We start from the raw sequence: 23,706 nt of genomic DNA on the forward strand, positions 1-23,706 counted from the left end.
GCGATCCGCCTACCTTAGCCTCCCAGGTAGCTAGGACTACAGGCATGCACCACCATGCCCCCCTAATTTTTTGGTTTTTAGTAGAGACGGAGTTTCACCATGTTGCTCAGGCTGATGTCAAACTCCTGAGATCAGGCAATCCGCCCGCCTTGTCCTCCCAAAGTGCTGGGATTACAGGAGTGAGCCACCGCTTGTGGCTGCCTTTAAGATTCCTGCTCCAAGGTACAAAAAAGAGCCCGACAGGAAGAGAGTGGCTGGAAGTCTGGGTCAGAGGTTCAGGGTCTCCCCTGAAAGCAGAGCTCAGCCCTCAGCCAGCACTGTTCCTCTGCCTTCCATCTGTGTGTAGTACTTAAAAATACCTCCACGTTAGCAACGCAGAGTCCTTTAGAATTGGGACAAATTAAAATTTTTTATAATTTTTAAAATTTTTTGTAGATATGCGGACTCACTAAGTTGCCCAGTTTTGAACTCCTGGACTCAAACGATCCTCTTGCCTCAACCTCCTAAGGTGCTGGGACAATAGGCATAAGTCACTGTGCCCAGCTACAAATTTAAATTTTAAAACTCTGGGAATATGTCATATGATTTAAAATGTGATAAATGACAAGATATGTGTCAATGAATTAACCACATTTATGGCATTCACAAGAGGTAGCTTTGTCATCATGAAAAGCTGGTCATATTTTTGTGGGGACAGGGGTGGGGCAGAATGGTTCCCATAATAAGTCCTAACCTCACAACATTTCACATTTTGGAGGCAGTAAGGAAGCTGGGAGGAGAGCAATCAGTGCCAAATTACACAGCTTCCATGTAGGCGCAAGGCACTATCTTGTAACACTTGGACTTTGTCTTTAGTGCCTTATTTTCCATGGTGCACCTATCTCTCATTAATAACAGGAAGGAGGGTTTTCTGGGGCTGAGACACAAGTGGATCATGAGAAGTAAGAGGATATCAATCTTTTCCAGGCCCAACTGCCTCTAAATTTTCTGTGTTGCAACACTTCTTCCTCTCTTCTTCCATCAATAAGGAAACATTTGACTATGTCTGGAGACATTTTTAGTGATTACAACTGAGGGTGGACTGCTCCTGACATCTCTAGTGGGTAGAGGCCAGAGATGTTGCTAAATGTCTTACAATGCACAGGACAGCTGCCCACATCAAAGAATTGTCAAGCCCAAAATATCAACAGTACTAGGCTGGAAAACCCTGCTTTCATGTCCTGATATCACAGCTGTATTGTTGAAAAGCCTCTCTTTGAACTAACTCACAATATGGTTTGAATAGCTAATAGTGCATATATAACCTTGCCAGGCCCAGTTGGCTTTTAAAAGTGGTTCTCACTTATTGGCAGGACTTTAAGTCAGGCAAAAAGAAGAGGTGAAGACTCTTGGGTAGCCAGTAGGAGAATGTGTGTGTGTGTGTGTCTGTGTGTGTGTGTGTATTTGTGTGTTGGGGAGGCTCTCCTGACTATTCCTCTCATCTCATCATGGAGGCATCTACCTACTTGTTCTATGGGTAGAAAGACCAGTCCTGCCCACTCATTCTGGCAAGGGCTGACGTGAGGACCCAGGCATGTCATCTCCTCTACCTGCAATTGGTGGGAGGCATAAGCATTGACTGACATACATGGTCCAGGTTACCCTGTGAGGAGAATGATTCTCAGTTAAAAGACTGAAGGGATAAAGCTGGGTCAGAAAAGCCACCAGGAAAAGGTTGATGTGAAGACTGGACACATTGGCCCTGACGCCTACTTCTGCACAGTCCTCTCCAAGTAGTTTGTGAAAATATACTTAATGCATCTTTTGAGTTAGGGGTTCTCAACTTTGGCTTCATGTGAGAATCCCTAAGGCGGCTTTACAAACTCTAATGCCCAGGACTCATGGCCCCAGACCATTTAATGAGACTATTTAGAGGTAAAACCCAGGCACCAGTATTTTTTAAGTTATATTTTATTGAAATATAACATACACATAAAACATGCATATATCTCTAGCTATTCCACTTCTGGATATATCCACAAAATAATTAAAACAGGTTCTCAAAGAGATATTTGTACACCCATGTTCATAGCAGCATCACTCACAACAGCCAAAAGGTGGAAGCAACCCAAATGTCCGTTGATGGAAGAATGGATCAACAAAATGTGGTGTACCCAATTCAACAGGATATTATTTGGCCTTAAAAAGGAAGGAAATTCTGATATACGCTATAACATAGATAAAACGTAAGGCCTTTATACCAAGTGAAATAAGGCCCCCAAAAGACAAATACTGTATAACTTCACTTATATGAGGCACGTAGAGTGCTTCAATTCACAGAAACAGAAAGTAGAATGGCCGTTGCCAGAGCTGGGGTGGAGGGAGGAATGAGAGTTGTTGTTTAATGAGCTTGGAGTTTCAGTTTTTCGAGATGAAAAGATTGTTATCACAACAATGTGAATGTACTTAACATTACTAAACTGTACGCTTAAACTGATTAAAATGATACAGTTTATGTTAGGTGTATTTTGCCATCATTTTTAACAAATATATATATATATATCTCTCAAAAGAATACAGCTTGATGAATTTTCACAAAGTAAATACACACATACATCCAGCATCCAGATGAAGAAATGGAATATGACCAGCACCTCACAAGCCTTCTTTATGCCCCCTCCTGGTCACTATCTTTACCCCAAGAGTGTTGGTATCCTGACTTCTAACACCACAGTGTAATTCTAATTTTTAAAACATCTGCAATAGTTTAAAGATACATATTTTATACCATCATTCCCTCTTCCTCTAATTGGACTTGAAAGATTTTTTTATATATATATAAATAAATGAGCTACTTTGGGCATCTATTTTCTTAGGATAGGTTGATTCCTAAAGGTGGAATTTCTGAGTCAAATGGTGTGAAATGTTTAAAGACTCTTGATTTTTTTTTTTTTTTTAAGATGGAGTCTCACTCTGTTGCCCAAGCTGGAGTTCAGTGGCACGATCTCGGCTCACTGCAACCTCTACCTCCCGGGTTCAAGGGATTCTCTTGCCTCAGCCTCCTCAGTAGCTGGGATTACAGGCGGGTTGCCACCACACCTGGCTGATTTTTGCATTTTTAGTAGAGACGGGGTTTCTCCATGTTGGCCAGGCTGGTCTTGAACTCCTAACCTCAGGTGATCCACCTGCCTCAGCCTCCCAACCTGCTGGGATTACAGGTGCGAGCTACCGCACCCACCCCTAAAGGCTCTTGATTCTTAAAGAATCTGATGTAGAGGTTTTCAGGGGATCACAAGGGGCAGCCATGGCAGGAATCACTGGGTGGGAGTGTGTGGAGGACCTCTGATCAGTTCCTTAACGAATATGCCTTTAACCTCCACTAATCTGTACTTGATCCAAATTGAAATTATTTGAAGATTCAAAGAAAAACGATGTAGCAGTTGAGATGGCTTTGGCTGCAAGGAAACAATTAGACATCACTTTAACAACGTTTGTTGTTCTCCCTTAACAAAATAATTCTAGGTAGGTAGATAAGTAAAGAATTTGGAGTTACTGGGGAATTTGGAGAAAGAATTTGGAGAATTTGAAGAGAAGGAAACAAACAACATGTAAAAGGCATCCCATTTTAAATTCGTTTGGAACAACATATATATCTAGCTAGGGAAAACAGGATATGGAGCAGAAAGGGGAGTATAAATAAATAAATCATAGCGTTTTAGGCCAAATACCAGATTAAGTATTTAGAATTTATTAGTCCATTTAATTTGACACTTAAAAAATGTGAAATAGCTATTACTGTTACAGGAAAGGGGTCCGGATCCAGACCCTAAAAGAGGGTTCTTGGATCTTGTGCAGGAAAGAATTCAGGGTGAGTCCACAGAGTAAAGTGAAAGCAAGCTTATTAAGAAAGTAAAGGAATAAAAGAATGGCTACTCCACAGACAGAGCAGCCCTGAGGGCTGCTGGCTGGCCATTTTTACGGGTTTTTAAAAATTATTTACTAAACAAAAGGTGAATCCCCTTTTTAGACCATATAGGGTAACCTCCTGATATTGCCATGGCATTTGTAAACCATCATGACACTGGTGGGAGTGTAGCAGTGAAGACAACCAGAGGTCACTCTCATCGCCATCTTGGTTTTGGTGGGTTTTAGCCGGCTTCTTTAATGCAACCTGTTTTATCAGCAAGGTCTTTATGACCTGTATCTTTTGCTGACCTCCTGTTTCATCCTGTGACTTAGAATGCTTTAGCCATTTGGGAATGCAGCCCGGTAGGTTTTAGCCTCATTTTACCCAGGCCCTATTCAAGATGATGTTGCTCTGGTTCAAACACCTCTGACATTTCTATCTCCATTTCTCATGAGATACAAGCCAAATATTTATTTTTCAATTTTATTTTTATGTATTTATTCATTTTTAAAGACAGAGCCTCACTCTGTCACCCAGGCTGGAGTGCAGTGATGTGATCTCAGCTCACTGCAACCTCTATCTCCAGAATTCAAGAAATTCTCCTGCCTCAGCCTCCCAAGTAGCTGGGACTACAGGTGTGCACCACCTTGCCCGGCTAATTTTTGTGTTTTGGGTAGAAATGGGGTTTTGCTATGTTGGCCTGGCAGGTCTCGAACCTGTGACCTCAGGTTATCTGCTCGCCTCTGGCTCCCAAATTGCTGGATTACAGGCATGAGTCACCACGCCCAGCCAAGATACAAGCCAAAGATTTAACTGATGTGCCCAGGAATACCCAATTTGCTAGCAAGTGTCAGGGAATCACATAGTCTTCATCCTGCCCCCAGCGTGCCAGATGGCTTTGTACATGCTCCGGGCACTCCCCTCTCCAGGCCAGCTTTCAGCCACTTGGAACAAATGATCTCAAAGGTTTATTTTAGATTTAGCCATTAACCTGAGTGCCATTTTCAGCAGTTACACATATACTAATGGTTACTGGAAGCAGGACAAAAGAATAACTCTGAAACCAATGGCATTGACTACAGCTTCAGGAGCAATTTGGGAATTGAGAATTAAGGATAGCTTAAAAAAACTTTAATATTTAGCCCATTAAATTAGACTATGGACCTTAGGATGCTAAGCCCTATCACTGTGTGGCCCTCCCTGGATTCCAAGCCTCCAAGAGTCCTGAAGACACTTTCACAGTGGGCACGGCTGCCCTAAAATTCAGTCACTGTTAACTTGCTTTATGCTTTGAGCTTTATGTTCGCCACGGCCAGCCTTGTGAGCTCAGAGCCTTTCCAAGACCATTTCTGTCCTCTTGATGCTTCTCAGCCACAGATGCCATCCACCAGGATCACAAAGGGCTTTCTTTTTCTTGCTCGATACAGCCAATGAAGTCTTTTCTGTGTCCAGCCAGGAAATGGAGGAGCCTTGTAGCTTAATTAAGATGAGCTTATTCAATATCACTCAGAGGGAGCTGCATTTCCCAGTCAGCTAACAGCATTTTTACTAACATTAAAATGGCTTATGAGAGGAGCAAATTAACATTGCTATGGAAACTTCAGAATTTTCTGACATTTTAGAGTTGACATTTTTAGCCTCAATCTTTCCTCAACAAGGTATTTAGTATTTAATAAGTTCTGGGATTAGGAGCTTTCTTCTCCAGAGACAAATATTAGCTGTAGTCTGCAAAGATCGCCGTTGCCTAAATGTTGAATAAACCCAGAATGTTTTCCCCAAACATCCAGAACACATTTAATTAAATGCTACCTATCTCTCATACTTCCTCCAGCTGCTAACCAAGACTCTTCTCCATCTATCTCCATAAAAAAAAATAAAAAGGAATCTCCAGACATTTCTGTAGTGGGAATTTTATGTGACTTAAAAAATATATATTCACAATTTTAAACATGAATATATATATACATATATATATGTTTGTTTGTTTGTTTGTTTTTTGAGATGGAGTTTTGCTCTTGTTGCTTAGGCTGGAGAGCAATGGCACGATCTCAGTTCACTGCAACCTCCACCTCCCAGGTTCAAGTGATTCTCCTGCCCCAGCCTCCTGAGTAGTTGGGATTACAGGCATGCGCCACCACATCCAGTTAATTTTGTATTTTTAGTAGAGATGGAGTTTCACCATGTTGGCCAGGCTGGTCTCGAACTCCTGACCTCAGGTGATGACGTGCCTCAGCCTCCCAAAGTGCTGGGATTACAGGCATATGCCACCATGCCTGGCTAATTTTTTTATTTTTACTAGAGGTGGCATTTCACCATGTTAGCTAGGCTGGTCTGGAACACCTGACCTCAGGTGAACTGCCTGCCTCAGCCTCCCAAAGTGCTGGGATTACAGGCATGAGCCACTGCGCCTGGCCAAAATGTGAATACAATTGATGTGACCAAAAATGTCAATTTTGAACATTAAAGAAAATGACAATTTAATGAGACTAGAAATTGAATATTAGTCTTGCTAGAAAGGAGAAAGCAAATTATTTCATTTTTGCTAAGAAAACAATATTTAAAACTATAAGTTTCTAGGTATTACTTCAACTGTGTCATTTTTTAAAGTGGATTCCATCCATCATCCTGTCTGTTCAGTTCAGATAATGTCAACTGGAATGGAAGCTACACGCTTAGACTTCAAATCAGCTGAGGTAATAACAGCTAGGACAGATTCCATCCAATACACATTTAGTGCTGTGTTTCTTCAACAGTATTTATCTTTAACCAGCAGATTCCATCTATCCAAAATCACCGAAGATGACAGTGCTCGTATCGTTTGTAATACTTTCCATTTATACATTCCACTAGGATGTGTAAACACGTGGAAAATTAGGGATACACCTTAACAACAAAATAAAGACAGGTAAAAAGGCTATATAGCCCTTATCTTCTATATCAATTTTTGTTAAGGTTTTTCTTTTACTTTTTTCACCCTTTTTTCAAATAAAATTTAGTTCTTTACCTAGTTTTCTGGGTTTTTTCTTTAATATTAAGATGCAGGAGAACTAGAAATGATAGCTAATATGAAAACAGGTCGTATGATTTTTATAAAAAACAGGAATCTGTTTTCACTGGAGGACGCCCACTGACATCTCTTGAGTTCTCATGACAGGCCAGGCCCACACATGGAAGAAAAAATGCTTCTCTTCTCCCAAAACAGTTGAGTGCAAAGTGAAAGAAATATTTGATAAATTCAGTTTATCCTTAGCTTGCAAGGGTCAGCCAGGCTGCAGTCCCACCAGCCTGGTCCCTGTGTTGGATTTTTTTCCTGCAGTGTGACCAGTGAAATCATGATGGAAGGGACATCAGCCCAGCCTTCTCAAGACCTGCTGCTGCTCCTTTCCCAACAGGCTCAGGTCTCAGTGCTCAGGGCTTCAGCCAGTTGTGTGCTGGTAAATGTTTAACACAGGCCCTCCAAAAAGAAAAGGGTTGGATTTGCTAGTTCCCTTAGTATAGATAAATCCACCATGGCCAAATTTTTTTTTTTTTTTTTTTTTTTTTTCAGACGGGGTTTTTTACTTGTCACCCAGGCTGGAGTGCAATGGCACGACCTCGGCTCACTGCAACCTCCACCTCCTGGGTTCAAGTGAATCTCCTGCCTCAGCCTCCTGAGTAGCTGGGATGACAGGCACCCGCCACCACGCCCAGCTAAGTGTTTGTATTTTGAGACAGGGGTTTCACCATGTTGGGCAGACTGGTCTTGAACTCCTGACCTCAGATGATCCACCGCCTTGGCCTCCCAAAGTGCTGGGATTACAGACATGAGTCACCATGCACCATGGCCAATTTTTAACTACCAACATGAAGTCACTGAATATGGAGTTGGGAAGACATGTGCACAGTGGGTTCTAGCAAGCTGGCAAGAACTGGCACCAGCACATCCTCTGTCTTTAGCCCTGGAGACCAGCTCCCTGATGACCGTTCCAGAGTTCTAACACCTTCTCTTCCTGGTGATCAGGGAGGTGGCGGGTTCAGGCCCACTGCTGACTTGGCCAAGCAGAAAAGCACTCAAGACAGACGGCAAAGCTCATAGGCTATGGTGCTTTATTTAATCACCTGGATTATATTGCCATCCTTCTCCTCCCCCCGAGAAACTAAGACACCAGCATCATGAACGAATGTAGCACATGAATGTCGTTAGCATATACAGTCATCCCTCAGCAGCCATGGGAGATTGGTTCTAGGATCTCCTTCAGATACCAAAATGCACAGATGCTCAAGTCCCTCATATAAAATGGTGTAGCATTTGCATGTAACCTATGCACATCCTCCTGTGTACTTTAAATCACCTCTAGATTACTTATCATACCCAATACAATGTAAATGCTGTGTAAATAGTTAATACTGTATTGTTTAGAAAATAATGACAATTTAAAAGTCTGCACATGTTTAATACATACATCCCTATTTTTCTCCTGAATAATAATAATAAAATGGTATAGCATTTGCATATAACTTATGCACATCCTCCTGTATACTTTAAATCACCTCTAGATTACTTATAATAACCAATACAATGTAATGCTGTGTAGTTAATACTGTATTGTTTAGAAAATAATGACAAGTTTAAAAGTCTGCACGCGTTTAATACATACATCCATATTTCTCTCCTGAATACTTTTGATCTGTGGTTGGTTGAATCCACAGATGCAGAACCGACAGATATGGAGGGTTGACTGTAATTATGTCCCCTGTGTCATTATTGCCAGAAGTCATTATCCAGAGCATGGTGTATAGGTTAAATGTGGTAGGGGCTATATTTGTATTCCGACAGGAGGGGAAGTGGTTTGACCATTTCGATCTAAATTAATAAGCAAAAATGATTAAATTGTCAAGAATAAGAAAAATAAACCTACAGTCCTACAGAATATCAAGCAGAGCAGAAGAAAAGGTGCTGATTAGTTAAGAGTCAAGAACTTTATGTCCTAACCTTATCTCAGATCTACAGGTGGGGTGTGTTATTAATTTAGGACAAGTTATACATCATATGTTCACGTTTTCCACATACATTATAACAAAGTAATAAATGCACTTTTCTTTTTTCCTTTTCTTTTCTTTCTTTCTTTCTTTTTTTTTTCTTTTTTTTTTTTTTGAGGCAGAGTTTCACTCTGTCACCCAAACTGGAGTGCAGTGGTGCAGTCTCAGCTCACTGCCACCTCCACTTTCCAGGTTCAAGCGATTCTCCTGCCTCAGTCTCCCGAGTATCTGGGATTACAGGCACCTGCCACCACATCTGGCTCATTTTTGTATTTTTAGTAGACAGGGTTTCACCATGTTGGTCAGGCTGGTCTCGAACTCCCGACCTCGTAATCCACCCACCTCGTCCTTTCAAAGTGCTGGGATTACAGGCGTGAACCACCATGCCCAGCCTGGGTCCCATCTGTTAATGTTCGAACACAGAGGAGGTGGAGTTCCCAGAAGACTGGGACATAGAGGCTTCACAGAAGGATATCTTTTTTATTTATAAATTACCCAGTCTCAGGTAGTATCTTTCTAGCAGTGTGAAAATGGACTAATATATCATTTATGCTGCCTTGCATAGTGAATTTTCCCTAAATTATTTAGAAAAACAAATTGTGAAATTAATATTTATTGTATTTTCACAGTGCTCAAGAATTGTGTGGAGAAATGTATTTAAAGTGGTTTGTCTAATTTCTAAACAATCATATAAGGAGTGATGCTTTCAAAGATCACTGTTCTATTCAAAAGAGTTAACTCAGAAACTTCTAAGCAATCTAATGATGTTATGTGTTACAAAGTACATTTATAACATTTGTTTAGAGTTTCTTTAGAAGCAGTTGATGAACCTCATGATAAAATCAGTCTGAGTAATAATTTTATGTGTGAATTAAAGTTATATTTTCCATCAAAGTCATTGTCCAGAATCATCATCCAAATACTTTTGACTGCTTCCAAAACTAAAATTCATTTCTCAAAAGAAAGATTAACCCTCCATGAGGTTGTAGAAAAGAGTCTCAGGCTCTGAGAGCATTTTTTGACTTTTTTCTTTTCTTTTTCTTATAAAAAGTACCATACATTCAGAAGAACATAAAATAAATATAAATTGCCTAAGGAATAATAATGATAAAATAAACACCTGTGTACTTACCACTCAGGTTAAGAAAAGGAACCTTACCCCAAACTGGCTACATAATTAAAAGGCCTAGTGCAAAATAAAAACGAGGCTCCCTTGCTCAAAAAGCAGGAATAAAGTACTATTAAAAGTACTAAGACATAAAGCTTTTTCTTTCTTTCATGTTTCTCCTCTGATCATGCACATGTTCCATTGTGCCTTTACTTAAAAAGCCTTTACTTAAAAAACACAAGCTCAAAGATAACATTATCAAGAATTTCCAACCATGATGGCCAAGCCTTAATCCTAGTACAGGGCCCTTCTGCGAAAGGGGCCCCATGTGATGGTACAGGCTGAACACATGAAGTCAGCCCTGAACTTGGAAGTCTCCTCTGCATCTTGCCCCAAATGTTTCTCCTTCCCTCTCTCCCAGGGTGAATACAATTTCTAAAGGATAATGTGGGTGATTAAGGCATCACTGGAATAAGTGCATAACTCCTGAAACACATCATTCATTTGGATGTACCTTTATTTGACCAGGGAATAAAGACTTTCTTACTTTGGAGTCACACTGTACAAAATGCCGTCACCATAAATAAAGGATAGAACTTAGTAAGGCAGATAAGGCATAGAACCACGAGAAGTTAGATATCAATATAAGATGAAGCTAGCATGACAACAGAAGAAAAGAGCTAGAATAATGTGTCAAAGGCAGGAGTCACAGTTCAGGAAGGATATTGACAAAGCGCTCTGAGGAGGGTGGCTACAAATGTAGAAACCATGTGGTATCCATCGAGGATCCCCTGAAGGACTTGGAGAAAGGAGGACTCAGAATGCTCGATGGCTGTCTCCAGTCAGTTCTCAAGTGGAACAGGGAGTTGGCTTGTCCTACATAGCCTCCAGGAGTCTAAATAGAGAAAAGACCTTAACCAAGATCTGGAACTTTACCCAAAAAAGGAACAGGGTATCTGGGACAATGGTAATTTCCACATGGCTGGATGTTTAAAGAGAAGCTGGTAATATTCCAAGCAGGAGGGATGTTGTTGAAGGAGTTCAAGCACTGAATGAATGATGAAGCTGGATGAGTTTTTAAAGGACCTTTCCAGCCCTCAAGTTCCACAATTCAAATTCAAATAAGACAGGGGCAAAATGATCACCAAAGGGGCGCTCTGTATTCATAGGAAGGGCGGATCTCGGATGATTTGGTGCATTAAGCTCTCACACAGTATTTTTCAAAGTACAAGATTGCCAGCCATTTCAGCTTATGAAATCAAGTGGGCTGACTAGCACTTTAAAAAATGAAATTGAATAGAAACAGAATGCATCACAAGTAGGATGGGTAAATGTGAGCAAATGTGTATGTGTTTATTATTTACTCTGAAGCTAGGATAAAAAAATTTATTTTGAAAGCTTGGAAGCTAGACAGAGTCCCCCAAATACCATTTCCCATTGTGCAGGGCAGTCCCTGGCAAAGTAGAGATACAGCTAAGCAGAGAAGGACTGCAGGTCAACCCAGGCCAGTCAAAGTATCAGGTATACAATGAACAATGCTAACCTCTGAAGCAGGAGACCCACCACCAACCAGATGAGATCATGGATTACAGGCAAGAGGAGCAGGTGAATCAAGAAGACAAGACAGTAAATGAATCTCGGAATTACAGTGAAGGATTAGGGAGTGCTGATACTCAAGGGAGGGACTGAATCAAACAGGTAACTGGAAAGCTATGTAGGCACCAGGCAATCAGACAAAAGGAAGCCAGAGAACGTTACAGCCCCTTTGAAATAATTCGTGTAAAAATCATTCATTGATGTTAAAACCATCGTGTGAAATGTTACTGAGGACAATATATTAACTTAGTCTAAAAGTCCAACCACATCTATACTTCACTAATTCTGAAAGGGAAAAGCTACCTTCACAACAGAGAGATCTAGTGGCCATTTCCTTAACCAAAAGAGCTAATGTAACATCATCCATAAAGAGGTGAGCAGAACTTATGGAGCCCCTGATAGGATGCACTGAGAGGAATACAAAGCCATCTTTGTTGGATTCTCACCAGAAACGTTTAACTTGACCCTAGCCTTGAGGAAATAACTGGACAAACCAAATTTAAAGGCATTCCATAATACTGGCCTAGACTTTTAGAAAATGTTTGTATCATAAAAGGAGAAAAGAGGCTGCAACGGCCTCTGATGGTCATAAGTGTTACAGATCAGCAATCAATGTGTCCACAGTGGTCTGACATCATCCTTGTCCCAGAAAGACTCAGTGAGAGCGTGACTCATGAGGCTCTTCCTCAGGTTAGAAGGGATAACAGGAAAGTGAAGATGCTGAGCCTATGTGCTGGGCGTTATATGTTGTCCCTTTTAATACTGAAATCACGTTTGAAGTAGATGTCATTGTCCTTAGTTTACCGATGAGGAGATGGAGTTAGATCATTTGCCTAAGGTCATGCAGAGCTGGCATTAGACTCAGATGCACCAAATCCAAATCCTTCTTCTCCTCTCTCTTCTTCTTTGTAAAATCACCATTTTCAATCACAAAATATTGCAATGATGAAAAAATAAATACAATAATATAACAGACACCTATGTAGTCACCAGCCGGATAAATGTTAACATTTTGTCACAGTTGTTTTATATTGTTTTTCATTTATGGCTCTTGATTTAAACACCGTCTTCAATTCAGGCACCTGGGGGTTTCTTTTCTCTTTTCTCCTTTTTCTCCTCCTCCTCCCTTCCTCCCTTTCTCCTCTCAGTTCAACCATGTAATTACCTTAGAGGAGGTGGTGATTTTATTGTATCTAGCATTTCTATGTGTTATAGGAGGAGGAACGTTCATATTAGCTCAATCTATCTTGTCATCAGAGCCAGGCTTCCAGTTCTGTTCTCTTTCTGATAAATTACAATAGTTGGCAACATAAGACATGTACCTGGATTTTCACAGTATGCAAAACTTAATCACCCAGTCACCAAGGTTCATTAGAATCTCTTCAGGCTCCAGTTTCCAGGAGAATCCAACAAGAAAAATCAGGACTAGATTCCTCTGGTCTTAGAATTTTGAGAATGGCTATTAAAGAGTCAAATTTGAAACTTCAGCTCACTGTGCTTTTTTATTCATAGTTTATTAATTTGCAACGCTGAACAAATTAAACCAGCACCATGGATTTTGTGAAGAATAACAAGCAGGAGGTTATTAAAAACCATACATAAAAGGTTGTAAATTCATGAGCTTTCTATCTCCCTTCAGATTCTATCAGATGTTACACTAAGCTCATGAAGTTCCAAGCAAGTATCTCTTCTTCTGAGGTTCTCCTCTCCAAAAAGCCAGTGATCTAGAAACCATACATATGCCTTGAGTGTATACGGGAGGTGATGTAAGTATTCCTCTTTATGAAGCAGTGAATTTGTCAAGCAAAGCATAAAATGTTTTCTCCCCTAGTAGCTCTGCCCTAACTGGCAACATTTAGGAAATACAATCCTAAAAATATATGATAATGGTCTCTGCCCTGAGGGTAAGGATGATGGTAATCTTTAACATTTGCAAAAATGTTACTGTACTAAACATTGTATAAGCATTATATAATTTAATGTTCACCAAAACTTGTGAGACAGGTACTACTATGATCTTCCTCTTACATATAAGGAACGGAGCCTCTGAGAAGTTAAGTAAATTGCCTAGTTAGAAAGTGCAGGGGACTGGTTACAAATGCTCATTCTAGTAAGTCCTTATTTGCTTGATTCCAGAGCCCTGACAGCCTGGTTCAAATTTCCATCTTCAGTGTTAGCATTTCCTGAGCTCTTTCCCCCTCACACCTACCCCTGTCTTCATGCCCTCTATCGTATCACATTGCTTTGTGCTTATTTGCTGAGGTATCTTTCTCTCCTCACAGATTCTCAGCAATTTGAGAATGGACACAGAATCATATGTATCTTTGTTTCCTCAACACCGGCAATGGGACCAAGTACATGTTAAGGGACAGTTGTCATCATCAGGGCAGTTTTAATTGTAAGTAATAGAAACTAAATTCAAACTACTTTAGCCATTATTTAGTGGTTTACGTAACTAGGAAAGGCCAAAGTTGTAGCTAACAAGAACTTTCAGCTTTCTTTTTCTTTTTTTTCCTCCTCTGTACTTATAAGCTCTTCTTTTCTTGCTCCAAATGCTGATGGACTCATTCCACACAGAGGAACCATGGCTGCTAAGGCTCTTTAGCGTATTTTCCAGTTTAGTCAACTGAGATGGTGGTGCCTGAGCATCACCACCACTAAAGACCTCCAGCCTTCAAAAGTCTCCTTGGGGTGGGGAAGAAAACTCCTTGGCATGGTTTGAGTCACATCCCTACTTCTGAAGTGATCGATTGAAGTGTGATGATTGCAGTCATGACTAGAACTGCACAGTTGAAGTCAGGGAGGAGGAGGAATTATCCCCAAAATGGTAGGAGGTGAATTTGCTAGAAGCCAACAAGAGTGTTAGGCAAATAAAACAATTTCTTTCTACCACAGGGCTCCAATTCAGTTTTGTGGAACTGAAATGGAATTGGAACTGTGCCAGCCCCACTGGAATTGGACCCCATATTCTCTTCTGTCTCTAGAGAAGTTTTGGCCTTACCTGAATCCCACTCTCAGGCCAATGGAAGATAGTGAAGTGTGATCGCATGAATTCTTGGAATCAGCATGTCATAAGAAACAAGAAGAAAAATATCAGAAAATAGAGGAAACAGCACCCTAAGATGTTTGGGGGGATCTTTTCATAGGCTTCCTGCAGGAGCACACTAAATCCTGGTTAGTCTTGTTCCTGAGATTTTACTTGAATAGATGATCTTTTAAATCTGTCTCTCGAACTTTTAGCTGTGCAGGGTTTAGGATTTAATAAGTGCATTTCTTTTCTTTTCCTCTTCTATACTTACAAGCTCTTCTTTCTTTCTTTTTTTTTTTTTTTTTTTCTGAGATGGAGTCTTGCTCTTTGCCCAGGCTGGAGTGCAGTGGCACAATCTCAGCCTCAGCTCACTGCAACCTCCGCCTCCTGGGTTCAAGCGATTTTCCTGCCTCAGCCTCCTGAGTAGCTGGGATTACAGGTGCTTGCCACCATGCCCAGCTAATTTTTTTGTTTTTTCAGTAGAGATAGGGTTTCACCACGTTGGCCAGGCTGGTCTTGAACTCCTGACCTTGTGATTCACCCGCCTCAGCCTCCCAAAGGGCTGGGATTACTGGCATGAGCCACCGCACCGGTCCAAGCTCTTCTTTTCTTGCACCAAAGGCTGATGGACTCATTCCACACAGGGGAACCATGGTTGCCGAGGCTCTTTAGCATATTTTCCAATTTGGTCAACTGAGATGGCGGTGCCCAACCATCACCACCACCAAAGACCTGCAGTCTGGAAAAGTGTATGATTTAATAAGCAATTGCAAGCAAGGAGAAAACCGTCTCAGTGTTTATGACCAAAAAGGTAAACAAAGTTAGTTTAATACTTGGTATTCATATGCCAGGTACAGGGTGCCAGAAATCTATTGGACAGTTTCAGATGGGAAGAGCTGCGAAAAAAAGAAAGTCTCTGGTGCGGGGAGTTACCTCTTCTTCCAAGAAGAGAACGTCTATACACTGGGAATCCAAAGTTAGTGGAATCTCTCCATTGGAAGTGTGGAAGCAGATTCCTTTCTCTCTCCTTCTTTCTCTCCACTGTCCACTAGGTACTGGGGGAATACAAAAAATAAAGTCATGGTCCTTGCCTTGAAAAATCCTCCAATTACTTGAAGAAAGATGGAAGCCCACACATACATGTGAAAAGACATGAGAGTATCTGCAAAGCAAGATGTCGAGGGTTGGGAAACGCTTTTCCTTGGAATGTGGAAGAAGTGTCCTGGGTATTAGGAGACCTGGGATCTGATTCCAGCTGGGGGCCCTTGAAAAGTTCCAAACCTCATTGGGCTTTCATTTTCTCATATGTGAAAATGGACAATATAGAAAGGTTGAAAAACAAACATCATGATTCAGTAAGTGTTGCCAATGACACACTTCTTGTGCTTAGCTTTATATATCTCTATGAGGTACCTTTCTAAAATTCAGATAGCTACTAAAACCTAAATTAACATTAGGCCCAGGTACTGATTGCTATGTTGAAATAATATTTTCAAATAATAATAATAATAAACTTTCAATTATACAACTTACACTATAATTTGGTCTTGTACAGATAATAATTAAAAGTATTATTAAAATATTATTTTTTCAGTTTTCTCTCATCCTTTAAAATGTTCCATTTTTGTATAAATTTTCTATCCTATGTAATATAATGCTGTAGTCATATATGTGTATGATTTTGAAATAGACATACAAATACAGAGGCATGGACATAAATGTTGCTTAATTTCAGTTTTTACTGATAAGGAACATAAGTCAAAAAGTTTAACAATCATTGCTTCTATCCATTAAGACTCAAGCCCCAAGCAGACTCTTCCCAGTAAGACTCACTATAGTTTTGTTCTCTTGGGACCTCCCCAAAGTCCTTGAAGACTTTGATGATAAAATCTCGCACAAAGTTTGATCTTCAAATAAGGTCTTCATCTAGACAAGGCAAAGGCAGAGGATGTGCTTTCAAAACTCCCACATGCAGATCTGCACTTCAGAAAACTACAGATGCTGGTACTTTTAATATGCACATTTCCAAGTGCTTATAAGTCACCAAGGTCATCTAATAATTGTTTAAAATTCAGTGAGGTTCTTCACATCATGAGGTAAAGTTACCAGTGCATTCTCTCACCAGTGTTCTCCATGGAGACCTGCACACCTCCTAAAATCCAGGCAGCCAAACTGTCTTGCCTTACTTGAAGAGAATAGAAAAAGAAAACTTTCAAATGCATCCTCATCTGCAATATGTGTGTGGTGATACCTTCTCTATGTTAAGTGCCCCACACAGTGCCTGGCAATTATTGGCATCATTAAAAGTTGGCCCAGGAATCCAGAGGGTAGCAAAAAAAGAATCTAGCAGAGGAAGTAAAGAGATCAGTCTAGGAAGAGAAGAGGAGAAAAAAGACTTTTAGATGAGCCTGGGTCAGGAGTAGAAACAATATTTTGTACTAGGAGCAAGGGAATCTTTTTTAAAAATACAATGATATCCCAATCCCCACAAGTTGCTAACCTAAATGTGTGAAAAAAAAAAAAAAGATAAGAGGATAAAATAATTGAACAGCAGTAGAGACAGCCCCAAGAAGCATGTGATTAATTATCAGAGGAACCATCAGAAACTAGAGCTAGGGAGCTCCAAGGACTTTTGCTTGCTGTCCCTGGAGCCAGGTCTCATCTTTGGTGGTTGGTCCATTTTGGCCATTTAGAATAGAAGCTGTATCTCATGACCTTCAGACAATAGTGTAACTGGCCTCATATCAGAAGACATGCTGTGGATTGTAGTTCTGTTCAGTTCTACATTGATTATGTACTCACTACATGTCAAGACCTGGAGTGGGTGCCAAGAATGTAAGGATAAATAAGACTTGGCTCCTGTCCTCAAAGAGCTCATGGTCTAGTTAAGAAAACAAACAATAATCATCATTTCATTACAATATGGTATGTGGAATGGAAAGTCAGCCTTAGCAATGTTACGAATATTCCAAGTTTTCTTCCATCCATTATCTCTTTGATCTGGAAACAGCACTGAGAGATGACTAAGACGACTGTCCTCATCGTTACTAAGAACTTATGTCTTATATGAAGTGTACTTTCCTCATTTCGAAGTGCCTCACATAACTAAGTTCAGTTAATCATTGATTGAGAATCTACTGAGTGCAAGACTTTATGCCAGGGACCGGGTGTTTAGAGAAGTACATAATTTGTTGCCAGAATTTTAAAAACCTAAATTATAATTAGAAAAACAGACTATTTGGATAAGCACACATATAAGGTACAAATGGCAAATGAGTTATAGTTAATACATAAAAAATGTGTCTTTGGCAATGACGTAACTGGGTGGGAAACCGCCTGGATGGGAGAACAGGAATACCCACATTCTGTCTCAGGCAGCTACTCTTTTCACATCATGCATCGCTGCAGGGACTCAAACCCTGGGGCATAACTCCAGGGAGGTGACTGGTCCCTGTGGAAAACTCCCTTACCTTAAGGTGTAGTTTCTCTGAATGGCCTAGAAACAAGGCAAAGAAGCTCTGACCTTGACTCAACCACAGACCTTCCCACACACCAAAGAGAAAGACGTTAGAATCTGAGCAAGACTTGGTCACAGTGCTGAAGACCCTGGAGCAAAACAACAACAAAAAGCAAGACTGAGGACGCAGGCTCCTACTGCCATTTCCCAGAGTTCTAGAAGCACCATCCAACACAGTTAGGGAAAGAAGTGATGAAAATTGGAAACAAAGCAAAATGATCATCATGTATTAAGACTGCAATTGTATTTTTAGATAGCTCAGGATGATCAGCCCCAAATTTTGGAACTAAAGAAAGCATCAAAAAGTGGTTATTTTATTAAATTAAAATACACAATCATTTTAATATAAACAGACAATAACCAGACGGGAAATATAATACAAGAACTACCTTATACACCACAGCAAGTAAAAAAAACAATAGGTAATATACAAGAAATGTAGAAAATATATACACAGAAAAATTTTAAATGACCGCATAATATAACAGAAAGTTTATCTTATTCTTGGAAAAGAAAACAGTAATATAAAGTCAACTATTTCTTTTTTTTTTTAATTTTTAAAATTTTTTTATTTTTTTATTTTTTTTATTATACTTTAAGTTCTAGGGTACATGTGCATAATGTGCAGGTTTGTTACACATGTATATTTGTGCCACGTTGGTGTGCTGCACCCATCAACTCGTCAGCACGCATCAACTCGTCATTTATATCAGGTATAACTCCCAATGCAATCCCTCCCCCCTCCCAAAGTCAACTATTTCTAAATTAGTTTGTATATTTTATGTTACCTCAATAAAATAGTATTTTTTAATAGCAGGAATTTTAAAGAATGATACTGGAAATAAAAGGAATGAATGCAAAGAAAACTTCTGAGGGAAATAAAAGAGTAAGTAGTGAGAGAGACTCTAACAGATATTAAAGCCTATAAATGAATAAGGTCCCATTTTCTTCTGGAGAGGAAATAATCAGAGATTCGATTAACAGAAAAGGGAATCCACAAAGAAACTCACTTATGCTTATTTATTATCTTATAAAAGTAGCATTCCAAACTAGTTGGACAAGTTAGATTATTCAAGAAATTGTGAGGAAGCTGACCAGCTCCTTGGAAAAAAACATAAAGCCCGATTCCTGTCCTACTGCTCATATAAAAATAAATCCCAAATAAAATGGACAGAGATTTCAACATTAAAAAAAAAACTATAAACGTGAAAAATAAAATACAATCTGAGTGGCATGGTGAAATACAAGACCCAAAACCGTAAGGCAAGTATTGATAACTTGTACAACAAAATGCCCCAAATCCAGAACACTGACAACACCAAATGCTAGTGAGGGTATAGAGCAACAGAAACTCTTATTCCTTGCTACTGATTATGCAAAAGGATACAACCAATTTGGAAGACAGTTTGGCCGTTTCTTACAAAACTAAACATACCCTTACCATATAATCCAGCCACTGCACCCCTTGGTATTTACCCAGAGGAGCTGAAAACTTACATCCACATAAAATGTAGCACATGAGCCAGTCACAGTGACATGTGCCACAACCCCAGTTACTCAGAGGCTGAGGCAGGAGGATCACTTGAGCCCAGGAGTTTGAGGCTGTAGCTCTGATCACACCTGTGAATAGCCGCTGCACACCAGCCTGGTCAACAAAGTGAGATCCTGTCTCTAAAAATAACAATAAAAAAACAAAACAACACCTGCACATGGGTGTTTATAGGAGTTTTAATTGTAATTGCCCAAATTTGGAAGCAAATAAGATGTTAATAGGTAAATGGATAAACTGTAGTACATCCAGACAATGGACTATTATTTATCACTAAAAAGAAATAAGCCTTAGTCGGGCATTGTGGCAGGTGCCTGTAGTCCCAGCTACTCGGGAGGCTGAGGCAGGAGAATGGTGTGAACCCGGGAGGCAGAGCTTGCAGTGAGCCGAGATCGTACCACTGTACTCCAGCCTGGGCAACAGAGCGAGACTCCATCTCAAAAAAAAAGAAAATTAGCCATCAAGCCATGAAAAGATACAGAGAAAACTTAAAGGCGTATTACTAAGTGAAAGAAGCCAATCTGAAAAAGTTTCCGTTATCCCAACGATATGACATTCTGGAAAAGGCCAAACTATGGAAACAGTAAAAAGATCAGTGGTTACCAGGGGTTGGGAGGCTGTGGGGAGAAGGAGCGAGAGGCAGAGCACAGAGGATCTATAGGGCAGTGAAACAACTCTCTATTATACCATAATGGTGGATACACGCCATTGAACATTTGTCCAAACCCATGGAATGTACAACACCTAGAGTGAGCTTTAAGATAAAGTATGGACTTTGGGTGATAAGTATGTCAATATAGGTTCACCAATTGTAAGAAAAAGGTACCACTCTGGGCCAGCCTTGGTGCCTCATGCCTGTAATCCCAACACTTTGGGAGGCCAAGGCGGGTGGATCACGTGAGACTAGGAGTTCAAGACCAGCCTAACCAACGCGGTGAAACCCTGTCTCTACTAAAAATACAAAAAATTACAGACATGGTGGCGCACACCTGTAGTCGCATCTGCTCAGGAAGCTGAGGCACAAGAATTACTTGAATCCCGGAGGCAGAGGTTGCAGTGAGCTGAGATCAATCGTACCACCACATTCCACCCTGGGCAACACAGTGAGACCCTGTCTCAAAAAAAAAAAAAAAAGTACCACTGTGGTGTGGGATATTGATAATGAGGGAGGCTATGCACGTGTAGGGGTAGGGGGCTTATGATAAATCTCTATACTTTCCTCTCAATTTTGATGTGAACCTTAAACTGCTCTACAAAAATAAAGTCTTAAAAAATAGTTAAACTGTACACCAGACGCGTGGCTCAGGCCTGTAATCCCAGCACTTTGGGAGGCCAAGGCAGGCAGATCACGAGGTCAAGAGATCGAGATCATCCTGGCCAATATGGTGAAACCTCGTCTCTACTAAAAATACAAAAATTAGCTGGGCATGGCGGTGCACGCCTGTAGTCCCATCTGCTCAAGAGGCTGAGGCACAAGAATCACTTGAACTCAGGAGGCAGAGGTTGCAGTGAGCTGAGATCGAGTCACTGCACTCCAGCCTGGCAACACAGTGAGATTCTGTCTCAAAAAAAAAAGTTAAACTATGTATGTTTAAAATAGTAAAATGACAAGCTAGGAGGAAACTTTATGCAGCACATATATTTCCTTAATTTATAAGCTTTTGTAATTTACAAAGAGTTTTTAAAGTTTCTTATAAAACTGAAAAACATTCCTGTAGAAAAACAAGCTGAAAGTAAGAGCAAGTAGATACAAATGGCTCGTAAGCATGTAAAAACACTCAACTTCTAATTTTAAAAATGTAAAAGTAAACATTAAGACCAAAATGTTACACCCATCTAATTTGCAAAAATCAAGTTTGAGAGTGTACATTGTTGATCAGAATGCAGATTATCTCACATGTGGTTGCTGAAATTGTAAGCTGGTACCCTTCTATGGAGAAAAATTTGATCAAAATTTAAAATGCACATGCCTTTTAATTTGGTGATATATTACTATAAATTTAACACAAAATATGTTTGCAAAAGGACAGTAAAGTTTATTTATAATACTTCTTGCATTGTTTATAATACCAAAATTTGTCAACAACCTAAAATGCTTCTCAATAAGAGACTATCAAATAAATTATGATTGATATGCAGTGGAATGCTGTGTAACCATTTCTTTCTTTTTTTTTTTTTGAAACTAAAGGTCTCACATATTTATTACTAAACCAAGCCTACCAGCACACATACAACACATACACAAAGAAAAAAGAGAAAATATATAGTCCCAATAAAACATGTCCAACTGTCCAGATAGTGGTGACATTTTCAGCTTGCTGTGGTAAGATGGTCATGCATAAATGTGTGCCATTTCATGTGCAATTCCTCAGAGACCCAGCTTGCTTCTTCTCCAATGGTTCTTTTTAGAGTTGTACCTGATTTTATTACCAGTTTTCATTTAAATCCACTGGGGAATAAGGTGACTTTGCTATTGTTACTTGACCAGGAAATGCTTAATCCTGAAAGTCTTGTGAGAAGACATGACAAGAAGTGGAGTCAAGCACATGCCATGATGGCAGAAAAAGGAAGAGAGAGCCCATTTCTTAAATAATGTGGATCTGTGCAACATCTGTACAAATACAGTAAAAATAGCCAAAACAAGTTTTTTAAGTTTAAAAAGCAAGGTGCATCTCCCTGAAGTTGGGGTATTTGGGGGAAAAAAAAATCAAGGAGTAGACCTTTGAGCCTAATATAATCCTTTTTATATTATACACTAGTATGATCCCCATTTTACAGATGAAGAAACTGAGGCACAGGAAATTTATCAATTTATCCAAAATCACAAACGTATTATGTGGTGAAGCTAGTGTTTAAAACCAGGCAGTTTTGGGAATGGAGATGAAGAAATACATCTGAAAAATATTAAGGTACAGAATCTACAGGCCTGAATGTGAAGGATAAGTAGAAGAAAAGGAGGAGGGATATTTTTCAGATTTTTTTGTTAAATCTCATAAACAAGAAATTCTGATTTTTGGCAAACGTACTCTACTTTTCCCTGAATTCTCTTATTTCAAGAAATTAGAAATACTAAGTGAAAATTTTATAAAAGCTTGCCTAATTCCCAGAGCTCACATTGGGCCAGGGAATGTTCAAGCTCCCGCCAACCAGAGTGGAAAAGTCTTCTTGAATATATGCACCATTCTATAGACTGCAGAAAATTCCTACTTTAGTAGTGGGGCTAAAACAGCTGTGAAGACTGTTCTAGATACTGATCCCCAAGAACACAGCTCAACATAATTTACTAAAGTATCAAAGAGATCCACAATGAATTTAACTGCCTGCCCTAACAAAAAGCTCAACACTCTTTAAATAACAATATCTATCTATCCACAACAAGATTCACAGTATCCATCATCCAATAATAAATCAGTAGACCTATAAAGAAGCCAAAAACTGTGACCCACACGCAAGAGGAAGCTAGTGAATAGAAACAGACCCAGAAATGAGAGAGATGATAAATTTAACAGACAAGAATATTAAAATAGCTATTTAAATATGTTTTATATACTTGAAGATACAAAGAATACCATAAACATAATAAGAAGAAAAATGGAAGATATTTATAAAATAAATGGAAACTCTAGAAATAAAAATACAGTATCTAAAACGAAATTTTTATTGGATGGGATTAATAACATATTAGAAATTGTAGAAGAAAATATCCTGAACTTGAAGACATAAAAATGTAAACTTATCCAAACTAAAGCACAGAAAACAAAGTTCAAGATACATTTTGTAAGTCCTAAAGCAATCACTTTTTAGAAAGCCAATAGTGAAAATAAAAACTGAATACTAAAGGCTACTCACATTCACCACTTCTATTCAACATGGTACTGGAAGAACTATTCAGTGCAATAAGAAAAGGAAAGAAAATTCTTTATTCTGAAGCAAAATAATAATGTACAGAGGGGGAAAAAAACTATGATCAAGTAATTATGAAAACAAACTGGCATTCATTGAT

The sequence above is a fragment of the Macaca nemestrina genome, chromosome 8 (genome assembly GCF_043159975.1).
Source record: "Macaca nemestrina isolate mMacNem1 chromosome 8, mMacNem.hap1, whole genome shotgun sequence".
NCBI lineage: Eukaryota > Metazoa > Chordata > Mammalia > Primates > Cercopithecidae > Macaca > Macaca nemestrina.